Source organism: Macaca mulatta, chromosome 18, assembly GCF_049350105.2.
Source record: "Macaca mulatta isolate MMU2019108-1 chromosome 18, T2T-MMU8v2.0, whole genome shotgun sequence".
NCBI classification, from domain to species: Eukaryota; Metazoa; Chordata; class Mammalia; order Primates; family Cercopithecidae; genus Macaca; species Macaca mulatta.
In genome coordinates, this window is record NC_133423.1 from 50,274,815 (window position 1) to 50,289,165 (window position 14,351).

At 40.7% G+C, this 14,351-nt stretch overlaps 1 long non-coding RNA gene across 1 annotated transcript; it reads right to left on the bottom strand.

Annotated features, from left to right (window-relative positions):
• Nucleotides 1-6,260: 6,260 nt before the first annotated feature.
• On the bottom strand, nt 6,261-14,042 carry LOC144336592 (uncharacterized). The gene is made up of 2 exons (XR_013408487.1): nt 13,904-14,042; nt 6,261-6,393 (listed from the first exon to the last, which is right to left on the bottom strand). It is a non-coding gene; the product is annotated as an uncharacterized LOC144336592 (long non-coding RNA).
• Nucleotides 14,043-14,351: the final 309 nt, after the last annotated feature.

A 14,351-nucleotide genomic window follows, 5' to 3' on the forward strand; every position in this document is an offset into this window, starting at 1 on the left:
CAGCATGCTATCATCCTTTTTATAGCTCCATATCAGGTTTATGTATAATTCAATCAATACCTTGGGGCACACTATTTGATGATTACAATAAAAAAAGATCTATTTTGTTGTTCTTTGTGAAGCTACTTTCATTATCACGTGTCACTCAGTTTCAAGAGTTTATGGGACCATTTACACCCAACGGACACTTTAAACATGCGGTTTTTATGACAAGTAAACTCCAAGATAAATGAAAACATTTTAAAAAGATATTAGGATCCTTTCCTTGTCTTTGATTGATATGAATTGGGGTAGTAAAAAGGATTTTCTTTTGTATAGTCCTGCCTGTTACAAGTCGCCAGAGAAATGGTGCTGAGATGAAGTATTCCAAATAGCTAATGGCTTGGGCTTGTTCACTCAGTACCAGCAGGCTCCCTAAAGCTAAAACTAAAAAATGAAAAATAGGCAAACGATTTTTTAACCAATGTACAAATACTTCAGGTCAATTAAACAAACACATTTTGCACACTTTCTACAAGACTAGGTTGAAATGTGGGCAATGGCTACCCCTCTGCTCTCAAATAGCAACCCGCATCAATTATTACTCCCCAAAAGCATCATTTTTAATAGAGCAATGAACTGTTTATTACAAATAGTTACAAATATATTGATTTCTTTTGTGTTTTTATTCTTTAAGTTAACTTCAACTTTTATTATAGATTAACAGGTACACACGCAGGTTACATGGGGAAAATTGTGTGATGCTAAGGTTTGGAGTCCCAGTAATCCAGTTACCCAGGCAGTAAGCCCAGAACCCAAAAGATAGTTCTTTAGCCCATGCCTCTGTCTCTTCCCCCAACTTCGAATGGTCCCGAGTGTTTAATGTTCCCATCTTTATGTTCATGTGTATTCAGTGTTTAGCTACCGCTTATAAGTGAAAACACATGGTATTTGGTTTTCTGTTTCTGTATTAGTTTACTTTGGATAATGACCTCCAGCTCTTTCCATGTTGCTGCATATTACATGATTTTGTTCCTTTTTGAATCTACAGAATATTCCATGGTGAATATGTTCCACATTTTCTTTATCCAATCGCTTGTTGGTGGGCACCTAGGTTGATTCCATGTCTTTGCTATTGTGGATAATGCTGCAATGAACATACAAATGCATGTATCTTTTTCATAGAATGAATTATTTTCCTTTGGGTATGTACCCAGTACTGGGATTGCTGCCTGGAATGATAGTTCTATTCCATGGTGACTGAACTAGTTTCATTCCCACCAACAGCATATAAGCATTCCCATTTCTCCACAGCCTCGCCAACATCTGTTTTTTGACTTTCCATTTTATTTATTTTATTTGTATTTATTTATTTATTTTGAGATAGAGTCTTGCTCTGTTGCCTGGAATGGAGTGCAATGGTATGATCTTGGCTCACTGCAACCTCTGCCTCCCAGGTTCAAGTGTTTCTCCTGCCTCAGCCTCCCAAGTACCTGGGATTACAGGCATGCACCACCACGCCCAGCTAATTTGTGTAGTTTTTGCAGAGATGAGGTTTTACCATGTTGGCCAGGCTGGTTTAGAACTTCTGACCTCAAGTGATCCACCCACCTGGGCCTCCCAAAGTGCTGGGATTACAGATGTGAGTCACTGCATCTGGGCTTGTTTAATGACAGCATTCTGACTAGTGTGGGATGATATTTCACTTTAGTTTTGATTTGTATTTTTCTGATTGGTGATGTGAGCATTTTTTCCTGTTTCTTGGTCACAAAAGCATGATTTCTTGAGTGATTAGTCTATTTTGGTCTCCAAGAAAATCATTTAAAATGCAAGCCCCTTTAATTGAACAAAACTGAATATGAACTATATGTTAGGTAGTACCATTATATCAATGTAAATATTTTAAATTTGATGAATTTTATTGGGTGGTTATGTAAAAAGAAAGAAAAGAAAGAAAGGTTTGTTTTCTTATGAATTGTATGCTGAAGGGATGAAGAGTCGTGACCTCTGCAAATTACTCTCAAATGGTAAAGCAAGATGATAATAATATAATCATCAAGATTATAATAATTATGAGAATAAATATTGTGGATGTTTTATGTAACAGAGAAAGAGATAAAGCAAATGTGGCAAGACGTTAACAATGCATTGCATTTCAGTGAAGGAATATGGGAGTACAGTGTAATATTCTGGAAACTTTAAGTATGAAAAAATTTTTAATAAAAAATTTATTTGAACAGGATTAAGGATCCGCCCAACCAAAGAAGCACCCACAGAAAATGGTACCCAAGTGGTACCTAAAGGAGCAACTGGCCCCTGAATGCCCCTTTGCTGGGTCTGTCCCACAGACCCTGGCCAAGTGAGGGATGAAAGGAGTACTCAGAGGTATGCAGTGTAAGAGCTGCTAGGGGAGTGCCTGGCACTAGTGGCAGAAGAGTGAGCAGTCCCAAAAAGCTGGAGCTGCTTGCTTTTATTCAGTACAGGCATAATGTTGAAAGCCTGGAGCAAACACAATCTGTGGGTAATTAACATTATTGTTCCCCCTTTCAAGGAGCAGTCAGGCATGCAGATGATCAAAGGTCAGTTTCCGGACAACGTAAGTAAACAAGCCTATTTAAGATAAATTCCACTACACTCCCTTGTGCCTATTCCTCAACCTCTGCCTCAATGTCAGAGAGCAGCTGCCTCCAGCTTATTCTCCCCTGAAGCTGTGCAGAGCCTTCTGACCTTTCAGAAGGCCTGTTCCTTTCCCTATAGCTTCTTCCACCACTCTGACTGATCTTCTATACTCCTTAGCAATTTATTTATTTAAACTAAGCCATTGCTGTGCTACGTTTTCTCCAGTATCTGTAAACCTTCAGCACACTCCTTAGCATCCCTAACTATCCATTCTAGTCATTGTCATCACACGACTTGCCGGCATTTTCTTCACCTTCAGGTTAACCTGTAGACAATATCTATCTATTGTAAGTTGCTGTCTAGGAAGAAGATGTGTCTTTATCGCCTCCCTTACCCACCCACCAATTGCCAACAGACCACCAATAGCATATTCCATCTTCCTTCCTCCAGGATCTGTTCCATCAATGATGCTCGCCCCTCTTGTGAGGCCAGAGTTACTTCTCCACTCAGCCTCTTCCTGGTTTGCCCCTCGTCTTGACCCCACCCTGCCTCCCAGCATATGTATGATATCCTTTCACAACTTTTGAAGTATAAATAAAGGTGACAAAGGGGTACCCCCAACTAAGAAACTGGGGAGGTGGGAGGAAATGAGAATTAAACTACAATAATGTATGGATCACAAGTTATGGATCAAAGTGGAAACCTACAATTTAAAGAGACTTAATGGTTCTAAAGTCAAAGACTTGGCAAAAATGGAATAATATCAGCATAGTTATAGAAACAGTGTGGTAATTACCTAGAACGTAAGTTCAGAAATACAGTGAAGGAGAAACAAAGACAAAACTATGGTGATAGAAATCAGAACACTGGTTGCCACAGAGTAGAGGGAATGGAGGAGATTGACTATAAAAGGGCAAAGGGGAACATTTTAGGGTGATGGAAATATTCTAAATCTTGGTTAGGGTAGAGATTACAAGATTGCACACATTTGTCAAAACTCATCGACTGGCGCTTGTAAAATTAGTAAATTTTGCCGTAGGCAAATATAAGTCAACAAAATATTTCAAAAATATACCAGTTACCAAAAAACAATTTCAAAAATATACCAGTTTTTATCAGTAACAAGACCGGGAGGACACAGCTCACAATTGATTACCACATACCTATAGGAAAGACACCCCGTTTATGAAGCTGTATAATGAAAATGTGTACTCCCTTCTGCTGTACCCCTCAGGGTCAAAGTGCCCTTCCCAGTCAATGGTAGTTGCTCAGAAACTGCTTTCCTCTGGGAGCTTCTAGCCTGCACAAAAGCCTTACTGCATGATGTGTCACAGTAAAACTATCCTTTACTTTATTTGAACATAGAGAATTTCCCTCTTGCTCAGAGTATACTCATGACATTGTAGCTTTTTCAGAGAGCTGAAAGGACACACAAACTTATTTGTTATCAGATACCATCTCACCCTCACTGAGCTTAAAATGACCAATAACAGCACTAAAAGTATGTCCTTCACATTTCTTTCTCTATTTTCACTGGGGGTGGGATGGTAAGACAAAGAAAAAAAATGCTCTAATTGTATCTAGGATGGATTTTTCTCTTTTGTTAGGTTCAAATAACAAACCTAGGAAATTTTAAATCCTGGAAGTCCATCTGTCAGCATCTGGTTCCCCAGAGACTAAGAAAATGCTTTCATTTAGCTGAAGGCTGCTACAGGCAGCCACATACCCGCCTGAGAAAATACATCATTTTTTGCAAGTGTGAAAATGACTGCTAAGGGGAATAGAAGTCCTAGTTACATGCCCCATTTCAGAGCCTTCAGCCCCTGCTGCAGGGACCAAATAAGACAGTGATGGCCCTGGGGATTTAAGAATTCAGTTTCTTTCTGACAGCCTCAGAAACCCCAGGCCACATTGAGGAAGAAGAACTGCCTCTGTCACTAGCTCAGAAAACTCATCAATGGCAGGGGCCCAATCTTGTCTCCAAAGGGGGTCTTGCTGGCCCCTCACTTCTCTTTCCTAAATGAGCGAATGCTGCCATAAAAGGTAGCTCTAGACCTACAGCTGCAGGCAAAGAAACTCTCTTCCTCTTGACTTGGCATTCCCCGAAGCTGCCTTCCCACTCTCCAGCTTAGAATTCCTGACCTCGCATCCCTGACTACCACCTGCCCTGCCTCTTCCCACATCTCCCCTCCCACACATCTTGGCAACCCCAAGACTGAACAGGCTCAGGCCCCAATATGATTCTACTGCTTATTTCATATTCATGAATATGTTCAGAGATGTTTATTATTACCTAGATTTATAAAGTATAGTTTAGCATATCATTTCTGACATAAAATACAGAAAATTCTAAAAGAAAAAAATTCAGTGCCCCATTCAGACCTTCAATAAGAGTTACTATGTACAGTAAAATGGTAGGAAACCCTTGGCTATTCTGAGATGCAAATGCTAGGTGGTCAGCTAGGTTCACACTCAAGCTCATCACTGCTAGAACTTTTACACCTGGCTCTCAGCACATACCATTCAAATTTGTGCCTTAAACCTGGTGCAAGTGGCCAGGGAGCCCCAGAGTCGAAAACACGAGGTCAGGACTGTTAAATCTCAGACCACTGAGGCTCCTGTATCACCACCAGCACCTGTCTACCCGTCAGGCCCATCCGACTCCACAGAGAGTGGCAGCCCCAGGCTACATCAACACTTCGATTTGACTAACTGAACCCACCTGCACAAGGAGGGGAACAAGAGACCCCTTGCTGTTAAAGGGGGCCCGGGCTTCACATGTGTGCACAGCAGTTTGGCTGAAATGGAGACATTACAAGTGAATGCTCCTGATGGCCAGAGGCATAACCTTTTTTTCCCCTGCAGGTTGGAAAGTCGTCTTTCTGTTGTGATGGAGTCCTGTTGGTTTTCATTTATATTTTTCACGTCACATTGCCTATTCTTTCCACCTCACTATCACAGGCCAGTCCCATTAAATCATGCCTAGATTCTTATGCTAACCCTTCCTGGCCTTGCTTCCCAGATTCAACCCCAGGGGCCAGGTAGATGGACACTAAACCATCAACTATATTTTTCTCTTATAATATTTTTGAGAAACATCAGTGAGTCCTTTTGATCTAAAATATTATATTAGTCCATTCTCACATTGCTGTAAGGATACTATCTGAGACAGGATAATTTATACACAAAGGAGGTTTAACTGACTCACAGTTACGCATGGCTGGGGAAGCCTCAGGAAACTTATAATCGCGGCAGAAGGAGAAGCAGGCACCTTTTTCACCAGGAGGCAGAAGACAGAAGTGCAAGCAGGGGAAATACCAGACGCTTGTAAAACCATGAGATCTCGTGAGAACTCACTCACTATCACGAGAATAGCATGGGGAAAACTGCCCCCATGATCCAATCACTTCCCAACGTGTCCCTCCCTCGACACGTGGGGATTATCGGGATTACCATTTAAGATTAGATTTGGGTGGGGGCACAGTCAAACCATATCAAATATCAACTCCAAATGTCTTGGCCCATCTTTAAGTGTCCCCCTAACCTACACATCCTCTCTCACCGTTTTCCAGCACTTACCTTCAACTCCAGCTGGAAAGATTTACTCGCTCTTCCTTGTTCACTCTGATTAGTTATTGTTTCTTCTGCGTCCAATTTTCTCCTTTCTTATCTCTGGTATAGAAACCACACCCTCCCTTTTTCTTTATGGCCCAGAACAAGACTTAGGTTATCAATGAAACATTCCTGAAATGTCTTCAGCTGCCACTGTCTTCCTCATCTGGTGTCCTAATGCATCTGTAATTCACATCACACAGGTTAGCACTTCATTGTTTGCAAATTGTTTCACATGTGTGTTTCTTTGTACTTTGAGACTTATCCTGTATCATGCTAATACCTGCAGAGTGTTGGACACCTGTGGGAGATTTCTCAATTGATTTCAGGGCTGAATCAATTTGACAACAATTATTTCCAGCTACCTTGTTGTATCAAAAATATACACACACACACACACACACACACACATATATATACTTAATCCACTCAGAGCGGTGCTCAAAATTCAGTAATCACCATGTGAAAGATTCCAATTTCCCATGTGATTTAACATTTTTACCCAGGAGAACATCTCTCATCTTTATGCTGCTACTCCACAGCTTTGACAAATAGAGTTCACCTCAAATCTCCCTTCAAACCATATTTAAACCTCTCCCCTTCCAGCAAGAACTCCAGGCTAGATCTCATTGAGCCAGTCAGCTTTGCTAATTTGTAACCAATTTTTGATTTACTAAACGGCAGCATTCAGCTGGAGGACAGATGGAAAAGCTGCAGGTAACTGCTGACCTTCTGATTAGAGGGATAAGATAACCATAGCCGATTTCACATTCAGATTATCTACAGAGATTGGATATGAAAGATCTTTCCGAGGGTTAGAGGGAGGAAAGAAAGCATATGGCTCCAAAATGGCATGTGGCTAAAGGATTTATGAATTAATGGAAGGAGGGATTTATTATAACCTTCAAGGCAGATAAGAAATACGCTGCTGCTGTGCTTTTCTGAAAACCTGAATGCCATTCTGAGAAGGCTGGTTCTAACAGGGAACTTTTATTCTCTAAATAAGTAGAATATACTATTACCAATCAGGGCTTTTGTTCCTAATGAGAGGTACTGATGGCTGCTATCACTAAAGCATCCTGAAAACCTGTGGCTGCTCTGTGGCGAGCAGGCCAACTCCAGGCTCAATTGTGCAATACAGGGTGTTTGGTTTGGTTCCTGTCTCACCTCCCCTTTTCTTTCCTCCTTCCTTTGTGTCCATGTCTCTTCCAAATCTCCTTCTCAGACCCTTCATGAATATCTCCCTTATTAGCCATCTGTGATGGTTAATATTGAATGTCAACTTGATTGGATTGAAGGGTGCAAAGTATTGATCCTGGGTATGTCTATGAGGGTGTTGCCAAAGGAGATTAACATTTGAGTCAGTGGACTGGGAAAGGCAGATCTACCTTCAGTCTGGGTGGGCACCATCTAACCAGCTGCCATTGTAACTAGAATAAAAGCAAGCAGAAGAAGGGAGAAAGATTAGGCTTGGCCGGGCAGAGTGGCTCACACCTGTAATCACAGAACTTTGGGAGGCTGAGGTGGGTGGATCATTTGAGGTCAGGAGTTTGTTCCAGACCAACCTGGCTAACCTAGTGAAATCCTGTATCTACCTGGCTAACCTAGTGAAATCCTGTAAAATGACAAGAATTAGCTGTGTTGGCATGCACCTGTAAGGCGGAGGCAGAGGTTGCAGTGAGCCAAGATTGTGCCACTGCACTCCAGCCTGGGTGACTCTATCTCAAAAAAAAAAAAAAAAAAAAAAAAAAAAAAAGATTAGACTGGCTTAGCCTCCAAACCTACATCTTTCCCCCATGCTGGATGCTTCCTGCCCTCAAACATTGGACTCGGTCCTTCAGTTTTGGAACTTGGCTGGCTTCCTTGCTCCTTAGGTTGCAGATGGCCTATTGTGCAACCTTACCTTGTGATCTTGTGAGTTAATACTCCTTAATGCACTGCCCTTTGTATATACATCTATCCTATTAATTCTGTCCATCTAGAGAACCCTGACTAACACACCATCTCACCGCTTTGCACCCTTTTTCTCACTTGTATGCCCATCACAAATTCCTCCCAGCCCAAGGTGAGATTCACACTACGAATGATGGAGAGAAAACTCCAGGAGTGACTTCCCCTCCCCAGGAGCTCAGAGAGCCATTGGAACATGGAAAAGACTAACATAACCCAGGGAAGTGACAATTTAAATTTTGGAAAGATGTTTTGACCTGAGGATTATTTAAACACAGATTACATTATAGACCATCTGGGTGTTATAACAGCTTCAGAAATTATATGGAGTTGGGTAGCCATAGACAAGGTAGGTACAGGAGACTCCGACGTGACTCTGAGGGGCAGCATCAGAGAGGCATGGTGGGTGCCTCCAAAGAGGAAGGGCAGTGTGCAAGAATGAGTTGGGTGGGCTACCAGTCCCGGGGTTTATCTGGATTGGGGAAAAGCAAGCAAGGTGAATTCTGGAGAACCACTTGGTGACGAGTCATGTAGATGCTATGTCTGACTCAGCATAATGGGAGGGGAAGACTTCTGCCTTTTCCAGAATGGCTTCTGGGAAAGCCACGAAAATGAGCAGCACTAACCTATCACCAACGAGCTTCAGCCTCCTGGATGGTTAGCAACAGAAAGACAGCTAAATTTTCTTTCTGTAGATTTCTTTTTTTTTAAGTAAAAAATGACTAATTGCTATTTATGTATGTCCCAAGGAAATGCAGAATTACATCTTCACACTTTTTTTCCCTATAAGCCTATTTTTATATTCACCACGGACTAGTAATATTTCTCCTTCAGAGATTGCCTAGAAAGACTGCACTGTCATTAGAAGTTTCACATACTCACATTAGAATAATATGGAGCAAGTACACACATGAGAGCATGCCAAGGGTATTTGTGGACTGGAAAACACAACAGGCAACAGAGCCTACGTGAGATGTACCAGAGAGTGCAAGAGGCGAGACTAGAAGGGCAAGTCTGGGTCTGGGTGCCCAAGGGGCTCACTGTTGGGTAAGAAGATTGAGTTACAACACTGGCCGAGCATTTTCCAGATACCTCATTCAGAGAGCAGAGCAGCCTCACAAGTCTGGTGTTTTACTTCTCCACATTTACAAGTGTAGAAACTAAGGCTCAGAGAAACTAAGTACCTTGCTCAAGATGAGAAATGAAGCCAATAACAGAGCTAGGATCTGAACTCACTCCTGTACACTTCAAAGTGTGTTGTACTCCTATCTCTACTGTTAAAAGGAAAACCTTAGACAAATTAAATTTAACAGAGTTTAACTGAGCAAAGAATGATTTGTGAATCAGGCATCCCCAAAGCCAGAACAGGTTCAGAGAAACTCTGGCACTGCCAGGTGGTTGAAGAAGATTTATGGAAAGAGAAAGAAAAGTGACAGAGAAAACAGAAATGAGGTACATAAACAACGGGATTGGTTACAGCTCAGCATTTGCCATATTTGAATGTGGTTTGAGCAGTTGGCCACCTTTGATTGGCCAAAACTCAGTGATTGACATCAGAGTAGGTTATAGTCTGTTTACACATCCAATTACATGTACACTATGCACGGAGAAATCTTTGGACAGAACTTATAATATGTAAGGAAACAGCTTTGGGCTAAATTTTATTTAATACTACCACGCAACACTCTATGCAGTTCATGTTTAAACACTGGAGACACTGAAAGAGGTAATTTGAAAATGTATAGGGGGATGTGAGTGGAATAATTAGAGACCATAAGCCTGAAAGGTATGCTAAGAGCCACCTAGTTATCTGTGTTTAGGTAAAGTCTTAGTTTGACATTATCAGTTAAAAAAAAGTATTCAATCCAAAAAGACTCTCAGAGAAGTGATTTCACACTCTTGAATGGTAATGCTTTATTGTTTTTTTTGTTGTTCTTGTTGTTAAGTATGTCTGTTCATTAGTTTTACCTAAGTCCCTCTAGGTATGAAAGAATTCCTCCTACTTAACTGAATGATAAAACAAATGCCTCCACTGCCAGTTTTATTTATGGCATAATTTTCTCATCTCCGAAGTATGTGCTATAGACTCACTGTCTTTTGGAAATATGGACTGTCTAAGCTTGTATATGCTCAATAACACTCTAAATGTGTTTATTCAAGCACTCTTCTCCTAATTATTAAGTTTAGGTGTATTTCAAGGGACATTTACTCCATCTCTGAGTCATTTACTTTGAGCTCATTCACATCTAGAAGTAGACTACAAGAAATATTTGCTTCTTAGGTGGTATCAGAGCAACCACATACCTTAAAACTTTGTTCACTGGGCCAGGAGAAAATGAAAATGTCAGTTTTCAAGCAAATTTTTGATCCTTAAGAATTAAAGAATGGGTTGCTGGCAAACGGCGGTTGCTTTCTAACTTTACTTTCTGTGCTAAAATTTGAGTCATTCTACACACTTAGGAACACACAAAAGGCAAAGGAATGAGTTAATTTTGTTGCCAGTGCCACTCTCTCTTCTGCCCTGTATTCATGTCCCTGGGTCAGTATTCATGTATTTGCCCTGAGGCCAAACTGTGCTTTTTTTTTTTTTTTCATGTAGCACATTTCCACATGAACCTCTTAGAAAAAGTCAGCATTCAATAAAGAAAAGCCAAGTCAGAAATAAATCATAATATTAAGTTACAGAGGAGCAAGGCTGAATACTGAACAACTGGTACAGCATGATAACACAATTTAGGGCAGCCATAAGTAAAATCCAGGTCAGTGTCAGGAAGTCGTGCAGGGTGTTCCTTTCTGAACAAAGAGATACTATGTAAATTACAAATCAAATGAAGAGTACATGCAGGATATTTTATCCCATCTGCAGATCAGCCAACCTTCCGAGAGGATCAAAAATGATATTTTTCCCTGCAATCTTGGCACTAAAAGGTAAAATTCAAATAAGTGATCTTTCAACTTGGTTGTATCCTCCACATTTTTTATTGAAATAGTTAGGAAGAATATACATTAGGCTTTACTGGAATAATGCCATGCCCAGGGCTGGATAGCAGGATATTTTACATGTAAGGCATAACATGGTCTGAATTTTTGCTTTTTCCTTTGGATTTATGAATGACTACAAACTTCCTAAAGAGCAAAGCTGATGTTGTATCCCACATTAAATTTTCCTGCTGGCTATACAGGTAGTCATTCAATCTCTCCTGGTTGGTTAACCAGGTATTGGGTGACCTGGTACCTCCCAACTTCTCAAGATTTTCTCCAGCCACCCATCTTCAGGCAGACTGAATTTTTCAAAACAGACTATGTTTTTGTAGGATACTGTGCCTTGACACATCCAACTAGTTGTAGAACACCTACCCCATGACTGCCTATGTGGTGAACAAAATCTTCCCTCTTCTGGGAAATGTTTTATACCACCATGCCCCGTAACATTTAGCTAATCTAGTCAGTTGCATTGATTGGATAGAGGCCATTGTTTAGTCCTCTTCATTCCTTTAACCCCAAGAAAAGATCTGGAACCCTCTAGAAATTGCTAGATACATGTTTTTAGTATGCAGAATAAAAAGCTCTCTAATATGACAAAGTCATCAAGACTCCCACTACATTCATAGCCAAGAGAAATCCAGTATTTCCAAGGCTTTGAAAAAGAACCTGTTTTGACACTCATTTCATTCACATACCTGTTTTTACTTGGCTAGAGGTGGGACCAACATGTTTCATGTCTTCTAAGAAAGACAACTGCAAGTCTGTAAGTGGAAAGCAGAAAACCCTGACATAACCCAAGACCTAGAGGCTGTATGATGCCTGCCTTTGATGTGAAGTGGAGCTTGGAAATCCTCCTGTGCTTAGATTCCATGATTACACAGTTACATTTATTTAATAAATATATTATGTTGAAGACAAAGCTCTAATTGCTTTTTGTAAATGGGAACTGTATTGAAATGAACTCATGGGAAATTGCAGCTTTTTATCTTGTCATCGTATCCACAATTCAGCAAATATTCACAGGTGACTTACTACATGTTTTGTGCAATACAAGGCCAAACACGATTTTATTTTCTTATGCTGGCTGCCCCCAGAATTCCAGAACTACAATTTTTCACTAGAAAGAAAAAATAAACTCTTTTGCAGAAAGCACAAATTAAGCCAAATAGGTCAAGCTGGGAGACTTTACATTTGAGGGTATTATGGAGAACATCCCGTGCAATTCTAAGTAATTTACAGATTGTGTGATACACGACACACTGATGTCCCCATCATTGCCTTCTACTGAAAGAGGGAAAAATCAATTTTCTTCCCTTGCATCTTGTCTTCCTAAATCCTGCTAAATGTACACAATAGCAATTCTCTTTGGGGAGATTTTATCATGGCAGGAGAAGAGGATTGCTGATACAGTGGCATTAATAACTATTAAAGAAATGTAGGCTGAGATCATGGAGGGGAATCTATTCCGACAAGCATCTCCTGAGAGGAATTATCATTCACTTAGACAGTTAAAACCCTCCCTCACCACTGCATCCTACACCTGCAGCCTGGTCATGAGGAATCCTCCACAAAGAAGGCCAGATGTCCTGATTAGGTGTTTCTCCAAATTAATAGTGGATTCTCTGAGCTTTGCCTTCCTGATAAGCAAGGAAAGTTGCAATTCAGTTTTGTCTTGCAGTAGGGAAAATAAAATTGGCTTTCTCAATGATGTGTATCCCTAGGGTCTTTCTGATGAATCAGCTTTCATAGATTCCTTCTTTGACCTTATTAAGGACAGACACAGCAGATAATTTTAATAATGCAGCCTTCAATAGATCAAGAGTATTGCTTCCAAAGACTGCATAGCTGAAAAGACTAATTAGTGTTGTTTCTTTTGGGCAGGGATCTGGGGAAGCTGTATGAAGGTGGAACAATTTAACCAGAACTTGGAGAATAACATGCTGGCCTTAATTTTTCTTTTTTCTTATCTGGGTGCCTCACACTACAAGTTCAAAGCAACACACTTAGCCTGGCATTTGGAACCATAACCAGCTCACGATCAATGGAGCCCTAATGAGAACAGCCTGCTGAGCAGCCACAATAATCACCTTTTGGACAATCAATAGAGAAGGAAATGTGAAAATAGCTTGATCTCAGGTATTTCTCTAATCACCCTTAATCAGAGGGGTGTGGTATGTATTCCAGAGACCTTTGATAAGTAGATAATATCGGAATCTTTTTAATAATTTCATAATCAAGATGAATGGCCTACATGGCCTGCAGTATATTAAATACCAGGGCTGGGAACCACATCTGAGTTTGAAGGGAGAAGTTACTAATCTTTCCCTGGTGCTGAATACTACAAATTAAGTGCTGAATTTAACTTTACCAGAAATAGAGGTTTGAAATTAAAAAAAAAAAAAGGTGTATTTGTTCAAACTATCACCCCGTAATAGCAACTAAAGCAATACCCAAAAAATCCACTACCTCCTCAGTAGCCAGAGAAACAGCTAGTGATTGACTAGAGTCAGTTTCAGCCAGACACTCAAATTTCATATGACTGACCACAAATTCCTCCCAGAGCCTGCTGTGATGTTCCTCAATTATTCTGCTTCTGAACACTCGTTGTGAAGCAAGAACTCTGGCATCCCCGCAGCACTGACAGCAATAGAAATTAAAGTTTGGTACATGTTTTGTCTGCAGTCTACCCAAGTAGCAGCATGAAATAGAGGTGACACTGTTCTGCCACCAACTGTGTGATCTTCAGCCAGTTACCTACCTTTATGAGCTTCAATATCCTCAAGGCCAAAATGAGGTGATAAGCATCCAAGTTCCTCACAGGTCTGAAATTCAGGATCTACAATGATCTGAGCAGCTTGCTTGTGGGTCCATTTTTACTGGAGTGTTAATTCTTTTTACAATGAGCTGCAATTAAACATTTGGCAGGTCTGGCCCTGCTATCCCTCCCAAGGAAGTATGAAGCCAGATGACTACTACCTATATATGGTGAGAAAATAATCAGATAAACAATGAAACATCAGAATATTTAGGCTGTTTCCAAATCCCATCTGTCTCTCTCTCTCTCTCTCTCTTTGTCTCTCTCTCTCCCCTCTCTCCTCTCTGTCTCTCATTTCTATCTCATCTATCTTCCTTCCTCCCTCCCTCCCTCTCTCCTTCCTTCCTTCCTTCCTTCCTTCCTTCCTTCCTTCCTTCCTTCCTTCTCCCTC